Source organism: Setaria italica, chromosome VIII (genome assembly GCF_000263155.2).
Source record: "Setaria italica strain Yugu1 chromosome VIII, Setaria_italica_v2.0, whole genome shotgun sequence".
NCBI lineage: Eukaryota > Viridiplantae > Streptophyta > Magnoliopsida > Poales > Poaceae > Setaria > Setaria italica.
In genome coordinates, this window is record NC_028457.1 from 29,028,764 (window position 1) to 29,037,837 (window position 9,074).

The 9,074-nt window shown below is 43.6% G+C and overlaps 1 pseudogene; it reads left to right on the forward strand.

The window, feature by feature from the left end:
• Positions 1 to 1,839: 1,839 nt before the first annotated feature.
• LOC101783609 lies at positions 1,840 to 6,285 on the forward strand (annotated as a pseudogene).
• The last annotated feature ends 2,789 nt before the right edge of the window (positions 6,286 to 9,074 follow it).

The window sequence follows — 9,074 nt, forward strand, 5'->3', positions numbered from 1 at the left end:
TTTGGGACGGAGGAAGTAATATTTTTTGAAATGAGATTCTAGCTAGGAATATTTTTCACTTGTCACGGATAGGTTCTCCAAAACCGTGAACCGAGGGAGCAAGACGTAGATGACAGAAAGTCGCAAATAGAACAACACTACATACCGAATTTAGGATGGAAGCAGTACTTCACCAAAGGAAGCCGAGGGATGGCCTCCGAGAACAGCCGGCCGAAACGGAGCTTGTGATGATCTGACAGGCCTCTCGATCGAGCCACCTGCCACCAGCCCTGTTCTAATATTAATGCCGTAGTTAGCCTCCGGAGATGCAAGATTGACCTGTTGACTTTGAGCAGACCGTTTCTGGCTTCCTGGACGCGGATTGGTCAGCTGAGTTGGTGGGCTGGCGCGGTTTGGTCAGGCGGAGTTGGTAGGAAACCATCGACGGAACTGGCCCAACGATCTCCGTCTGCTCACTTAGCACTGCACGAGATGATCAATAATGGAGTCTACATCTAAACATTGCATAAATAGCTCCTCGTCACATCTTATTACTACACATTATATGAGTAAAAGGTAAAAAATACTCCCTCCGTTTCAAATCGTTGATCGTTTTCCATATAATTATACATATGGATATACACTAATCTAGGTGCATGATAAAAATTATGTCCCTAGAAAAGCCAAAACGACCTACAATTTGGGGCGGACGAAGTAATACTGAACATAAAGTTTAATCTGTCAGCAGAAGCAAGTTCAGATAAACATCAAGCAGTTGATCGACAACGTGAGGAGCAGCTTGCATCATGCAAGTCCGGTAACATCATACGCTTGCCAGCATAATTGAAAAACAAAGTACAGACCTGCAATGCATGCAAGATGTTCCGGTAACAATACAGCACATCAGACACAATATATGTACATGATCGCTTAGAGTCAATCTCTGATATCCAAACCAAGTAAGACCTGCCAAGTTTAGTTCCTTCAGCCCCGGTGATATGCGATTTAGTTTCGGCTTCAGATACCAGTGTGGCTCACTCTGCCGTCCAATTCTTCTTCCAACATCTCCTAATTATCCGAAGGTGTTCTGCCACTTTTTCTTCATTGTTGGTCTCTGTTCTGTTTCCAAACAAATACACTTCAGCGATGGCTTCTCAATCTCTTCATGGATAGCAATACCTCTTCACTACAAGCTGATGAGGTGATCGTGATCTGCGTAGAATACAAAGTTCCTCCTGCTGATGAGTCTCAAGAGAAGAACTCTTTGTGGGCACTGAGCTGAACTTTGCTTCCTCCCACCCCTGCACAAACTGAGAGAACAGCCTCAAGCACGGAAGTCTCTAGGAATTACACTTGGGACCCACTCACAATCAGTCCAACTTTGTGGCTTCTAGCCTTCCACACGGAAACAGGATGCGTGCATATTTTGTTCTCTTGCATGCAAGCTAGTAGTGCTTACTTTGGCCGAATGGCAAGTGGCTTCACATAATTCCAGTGCACACAATAAGCCTCCATTCCATGCGTTCATATGGCCAGTAACTTTCCACTGTTGGCTGGTACAGTCAAGAACTTCGACCGAGTCCTCATGTGTTTAACAGCCCGTCTTTCGAAGCTTAACAGATTTGACAGTGTCCTGATCGGAGACACACTGCTGAACCCAACTAACGGCCGGTTTCGGATCAAACCGTGTTGCTTCCTTCATTTCAAATTGTATGTCGGTTTGACTTTTCTAGATTCATAGATATCATTATGCATCTAGATATACACTGTATCTAGATGTATAACAAAAATTATGTACCTGGAAAAGTTAAAACGATCTGCAACTTGGGACGGAGGGAGTATAAGAAAAGAGATCTGCACTGATACAATTCCTGCTGCATCGATCAAGAAGGCACGCGAACATCAGGCGGCCCAAAAGGCATCTACTCTAATCAAGGTCAGTGTTAATTAATCCGGCGCACATTTGATTAGGCTAATCAAGGTGCTACGGGATTAATCAAGCACACAAGTTCTAGCACAGATAGCCAAAGGTCTGCCTATCATTTAGTTGGTGTTACCATCATGAGCATTCGTCCACGGAGCGCGTCATGATTTGACAGGTGAACTCGTCTCGTATGCGTATCGCTGATGAGTATGACCGGTGACCGGTCACATGGTCATCATCTCTCAACCAGGATAAGCTAAGCAATGTGTGCAAGTCAACTATCAACTAATAACTAACTGGCAACTCTTGCTTGGATTCACACGCTTTTGCATATATCGTTCAGGCTTTATAACCCTATAATTTATTGTGTAATTATAACCTTCGGCAGATCAGCATGAGTTAGAAAGAGTAAAGAGTCATCAGGACGCATAAGGTTCGAGCAAAGCTTCAGGAGCTCCTTTACAGTACTCTATACTACTACTTAGTAGTATAGAGTATAGAGAAAATCTAACCGTTACTAATTTTAGTAGTATAGAGTATAGAGAAAATCTAACCATTACTAATTTTAATAGTACAGAGTATAGAGAAAATCTATAGTAAGGGTAATTTAGCCTCAATTCCTCATAGCAGCTTTGCGAATAGGTTAAAGACCAGGGGTTGGACTTGATTACTGTAGGTGGAATTTTCATAAGGGGTTATGTGCAAGCTTTATCAGACGCATAAATTAGGGGCTTTATTTGTGAGTTTCTTTACGGGCCTTCATGCAAAATATCAGGGACAGATCTTCTTCCTCGTTGGGCTACCTGTGGCTGTGTTTCTCGTTGACTACCGGCGGCTCCGGTGGCCGGCCTTGTCAGCGCTCCAGCGAGCGAGGACTCTGGTAAGAGCAGCGAATGGAGAGAGGAGGCCGTGGGGATTCCGTTTGTCGGCGGACGCTCATTATTCAGTGTCGGCAGAGCAGCTGAGGGCAGCGGTCGCTGCCTGGTTCGGCCATGGCGACGCGACGCATGGTGGTGCGAACTGTTGGGTCTCGGCACGGGAGAAGGGCATCTTGGGATGAACATCAGGGACCGACGATAATACCCTTATATTATCTATACTAGTCTCATATATTATCTATACCAAACGAAGCTTTCAGTAGTATACAATTAATCTTGACCGTTGGATATTTTTATATTAATCATTTTCGAAGACTAGTATAGCCTATTAGTCATTTTCGAATACTTGTATAGTCTAGTATTAGGTGCCGTAAAAGAGCTGAATATCTTGGAGGCCATCACCGATGTCGATGACAAGGCTTCTTCTGAACTCAGTGGACATCTGCCGCGCGTGTTGAGGTGCCTGGTATGTACTGTGCTTTCCTTCACAGGTCCACTTCCTCTTTTGCTCTATGAGTGTTTTTCTTCTATCCCTTCTTGATGAGGAAGGATCCGCTGAGAGAGATCCCACCGGAACTTCCAGGTTCTCGAGTTGTGGAAATCACTGTGAATTTTGTTAGAATTTATCTTCAGTTTATGTTTTCTCTGGTTAAGGGCACTGCAGAGACTTTAGGTTTCCAAAGTAGAGCAGAGTGCTATGGGCAATTCCTTTGTATGTATAAAGATCTGTGGAAACATTTCATTTCACAGCTGGTCACTTTTGGGTCATACAGCCTTCAAGATCAGATGTTAAGGCTAATAAATCAACCCTTTCAAGAATCAATCATGTATCTAATTTGACCTCTTTCCACTTGTTGAATGTCGAAATGAAAATTTGTGTAGATGAAAAGCTTGAAACATTGTAAACAAATTAAGCTATTGTGATCTATAGACAAAATGTTAGATTAAATTTATTGTATTATGCCTTAGAACACATATAGCTGTTCTTTGTAGAAGCTCCAGGTCATATGCATTGTGACTTCTATATTGTAGGCATAAAATGGAACTTCCAGAAGATAATGAGCATTTACCTGGAGGGCTCCCACCAGATCATGACCAGGAAAACTTGATAGTAGACAACAATCAGAATATCAGGACTTTCACTGAAGATGAGATTATTAGAATCACTAGCAACTACAGCACTCTTATCGGGCAAGGTGGCTTTGGACGTAGTTGCAGTGATGACTTTGACGTAGTTGCAGTGAAGAGATATATCCGCAAAGAGTTGAGAGAAGAGTTTATGGAAGAAGTAAGCATTCATAGACAAATGAGCCACAAGAATGTGGTGAAGCTCATAGGCTATTGTATTGGAGAAAGTACTCTAACGATGGTAACAGAGTACATCTCCAAAGGAAACCTCGATGACATACTCCACAATAGTGCTATTTCCATTCCTCTGGACATAAGATTGGGTATTGCTATAGGGTGTGCAGAAGCATTGGGCTACATGCATTCAATGCATCTATCAAGTGACAGCCTAGTAAACCAGGGTGATATTAAACCTGCCAACATACTTCTAGATGGAAACCTTACAGCAAAAGTTTCAGATTTTGGACTGGCAAGGCTTCTTTTAGGAGGCATCACTCAGTACACTAGTAATGTAAAGTAAGTGTAGATTACATGGATCCTATACATCTTCGGGAAGGACGACTTACCCCAAAGAGTGATGTTTATAGTTTTGGAGCTGTCCTCTTGGAAATAATAGCTAGGAAAAGGATAAAACAGGGGAACTGTAGCCTCATATCAACTTTCAGTAATGCCTGTGGTAAAGGTGAATCGCTGAGGAAACTTTTTGATGCAGAAATAGCTAGTAAGGCCTTTATGAAGATTCTTGAGGAAATAGGCAAGCTGGCAACCGAATGCTTGATACTGGACATTCATAAACGTCCTAAAATTAGTGATGTGGCTAAACGCCTTTTGGTGTAGTGGAAAGCTCTGCAGGGAGGACAAGAGAAAGGGGAACTCCTTTTGAGGACACAAAATGTTGGCACAAGCAGCTTCAACTGTACCAGCTCAGTTGGGCACTGCAGGAACAAGAGTTTGGGTGTTTTCGAGACCGATGTTGTGGATCCGGATATACTAATAAAGCTTGGCAACATGAGATTTTTTACAGTGGGGGAGCTAAATGAAATCACAAAGAACTTCTCAAATCTAGTCGGTGAAGATTGGTTAGCTGAGGTGTACAAAAGGTAATCTTGAGGACAACACATTGGTGGCAGTGAAGAAATCTCTGTAGTTACATGAGGTGCATAGATCTCATTTCATTAACGAAGCGATGATCCCATTTGTGCTGGCGGGTGCTTAGGTAGCCCGCCAGCATAGAGCCATTTGTGCTGGCAGGTACTAGCCCGGCGGCCCCGATCACCTTTGTGCTGGCGGGTACTAATTCCGCCCATCTACACACAAATTTCGACGTGCCCGCACAAATCGTTTCTGGCGTAGGATCACCCACATCAATATTATCAAACTGTTTGGCTTTTGCTGGAGGTTGATGTTCCAATTTTTATACACGAGTATGCTGCTAACAGTACTCTTTCAGATCTCCTGAATGGTACCAAATGTTTTCCCCTCGAATTGCGATTGCAGATTGCAATCAGAACAGCAAAAGCATTAGCGTACATGCACTCGTCTGATTCTGGTTGCATCAGACATGCTAGCGTCAACCCTTCCAATATACTTCTAGATGACAACTTCATGCGCAAGGTCTCAGCTTTTTCACTCTCAAGGAGGCTTACCAAGGATACCAAGGACTACGACTATGCAGGCTCTGTTGTAGTTTACAGGAACTACAGCGACCCAAACTTTGTACAGACAGGGCTTCTTACAGTGAAAAGTGACGTGTACAGCTTCGGGGTTATTCTTTTTGAACTCATTACCAGGAAGATATCAACATATGATGAAAAGTGTGGACTTATGGACCTTGTGACCAAATACAAGGGAGCTTATCAGTCAGACAACAGAGGAGTTTTAGCGATGTTTGATAAGGATATCAAGGCCACAGAAGATATCATCCTGCTTGACGAGATCGGGAGGCTGGCAACTGAGTGCACCAAGCTGGAATCAGATGAGAAACCAACAATGAAGGAGGTGGCAGAACGCCTCGAGAAGCTTAGAGCATCTTGGAAAACTTTTTGGTTACATTAAGCATAGCACATCCTGCAGTATGTCCTGTAGATGCTATTCCTCTGAAGCTAAGAGTGGAGAAGGCCAGCCAAGGTGGGCAGCCACACAAGTTGCTCACACTGTAATCTGGTACTATGACTGTACTATGCTTGATGCCAATGGAAGGAGCCCTCTTTGAACTCAGCACACAACTCTCAAATTGTCTAAAAACTTTGTCTAATCGCTACTCTTCTAGCTGTGTCCTGCAGGATGCTATGCTATTTTTAAGTTGTAAACTTATGTGCTTGTGATGGAGAAACTTTCAGATTATGCAGCGTTGCAGACCAGTGCTATTTTTCAGAAGCTGTGTTTGGTTGGTTGCCCTCATTGATCCATGCATGGATCAACTTGTGTGGTAGAAAATTTATCTCTGGACAATTTGAACATGCGTAATCTTTGACTCGTCAATTTATACGCACATTATTTGCCATAAAAAAATGGTTTCACTAACGCTCTGTACTGCTAGTTTAGACCTACTTTTTCAAAATTTCTAAACAACAGCTAGCTATTTTTTTCTGCTTTCTCAGTTGAACTTTCTGCCTAGTATGCTTGGTGGTTCGTGCTCTAACTAGCCCTGATAATCAGTTTGGGTTTATTGGTTTTAATGGTTAAGGTTTTGTTTTGGATTTGTTTTGGTTGGTTTACAGTGGGCTAGCCCATCAGATGGTCCGATTCGAACTGGATTGCTAGAGCAAGCAGTCTGGATAGTGATGGGAGTGTATGTACCGGTATCAGGTTGATATGCCTTTCGGCCTCTGGGTTACACACCGGTAGTGGACCAAACCAGTCTCACTCGCATCACAGCCGCAGATGGGTAGACCAACCCAACCCTCGCCGCTGTGCCGAGGGGTCGAGGGCCTCGCCTTGCCTCCCTAACTCCCCCTCCCGAGATCCCGCCGCCGCCGCCACGCCGCCGCCTCGCCCGCGCTGCAGCCACCTCATCCAAAACAACACCAGGCCACACCTCCCACCCGACCCGGCCTCTTCCATGGCCACTACCGGCTGTTCGAGCTTTCCAAGAAGCCGGCGACCAAGCTCTCCAAGAAGTCAGCGAGGGTGCGAGGCTAGCCAGCGCTGAGCCGCCGCCTCTCTGCCTCCGTCCTCCATCAAGGCGTCGCCACTCCACCTCCCCGTCTAGGCACTTCCCTCGAACATCTCGATCTGCAGCGGGCACCTCCACCTTGGCCGTCTCCTCCGCATCCGCCCCGATGCCTTCACATCGTCTTCCTCCTCGGCAGCCACTCTTGTGAGTTCGTCCCCGTTCATCCTCCAAAAAACTTGTCATCCTTTTGTTCTGGAAGCATTGCAGTCCATACTCAATCGATAACAAAGGTTATGGTACCGAATCACAACATGTTTTCAATAAATACTTGGATTTTGGGTTAGGATGTTCCAAATAAATGAAACGGAGTAGGAACTTAAGAAATTATATCCACACTGTAGGATCTCTTCGATCAACACCGTTACTATCACAATTCTTGACGCACTGAACAGAGCAGGGGTATGGTCTCTTTGCAGTACATGTCCGATGTCTACTGCCTAATTCTTTCTTGATGAAGGATTGCTTTGTAGTTTGAGCAATCCTACTTCTGCCACTTGATGGAGGATTTGTATTTGAGTACTCTAAACTGCTCTGTAGTTTGTACTTTGTACTGCCAGATATAGCTTATGCCACTGGTCAGATCTTAATCTATTCCTTTTCTGGTTCCTCATTTAGGATTCAACACAATTTGGTCACTTTCGTCTTTTGCATTGTCCTTGCTAATTCCACAAGTTGCATCTAGGTGTAAACCATTAGAAATTTAAGGTAGTACTGCCCTACAGGAACAATGGGAAGCAGCTCATGCAAGAGTTGGTAGCTAGTTGATTCTTTTTCTTTTTCTTTTTCTTTTAACAAATAGCCAGTTGATTCATGGAAGCATATGAGAGAGTAACAAACATTGGAAGTTGCAACTAGGACAAAGGATACAGGTACCTATTTGTGTAATTCCATTTTTCCCCCTTTCCCTGTCAACTTTTGTTGGCAAATTGTGATAGCATCTTTGTTCTGAGCATTAAACAACACCGACTAACTTTCCCCAAAATTTATATTACAGCAATCCAGTATGCATTGTGATTTAAGATTCCAGTAAAATTCTAAATTTCCATATTTTTCTTTAAAAAAATTAGGACATACCGAAGCCAATGAAGGTATACCCTCATTTTATTTTTGACATATATGACTTTACACATTTTCATGGTCATTTAAATTTATTTACCGTATTATCATTTGCATTGCAGGTTAAGATACTAGTGAAGATCAGCCTACTGACATGGTCACCTTGTCACTCCATCAGGTACAGCACATACATCATGTTAATTATGATAAACATGCTTCATTCACAGCTGAACAAGTATGTTTTTTATCAGGTTCAAGTGTGTTAATTCCACGTCAGGATCTCAGTCAAGTTCCTACATTCATGTGAAGGTAACTATGCTTTGCTTGTCAGGAGCATAGTACCATCACCATTCAGTTCGTCAGGCAGACAGAGCAGAGCACAAGTCGGCAGTAGCTGTAACGCTTCAGCGACTTCACTTGAGCCGTCGATTCCACATCAGAGGGTCATCATCAACTATGACTTCACCAATTCGCCTAAGTAGCACCTGCTCTTATTTGTCAGCGTTAAACAGTATTAGTTCAGCTTAAACTCTTTGCTTATTGTAATGATCGGCCCATGCTATTTAGGACCGAGTCACCTGCTGTAATGGTTATCAAATATTGAACTGAAAACCCTAGTAGTTGGTAGAGTAGATAGCTTCCTCGTCGTCTTCCTGGCAGAGCTAGAACTTTATCTGTTTCCTGGAGTCCATTGATTCAGCAATGAGCTATTTGTCTGCCACCAAATTCAGTTCGTGTTCTTGCATCCGACGTTTTTTCCCTTACGAATTATGTCGAGTATTCTTAGTTGTTGACAAAGGTATCTAGAGTCTGGCATCCTTGCCCAGATCCAACCAATTCCAAAGCCCAAGTCCCGGATTTAGTTCGATTAGCAAGGTGTGTTGGTGGTTGCGGCTCAATCGCGTGAAATCCCACCCATCCCACTCGAATCCGT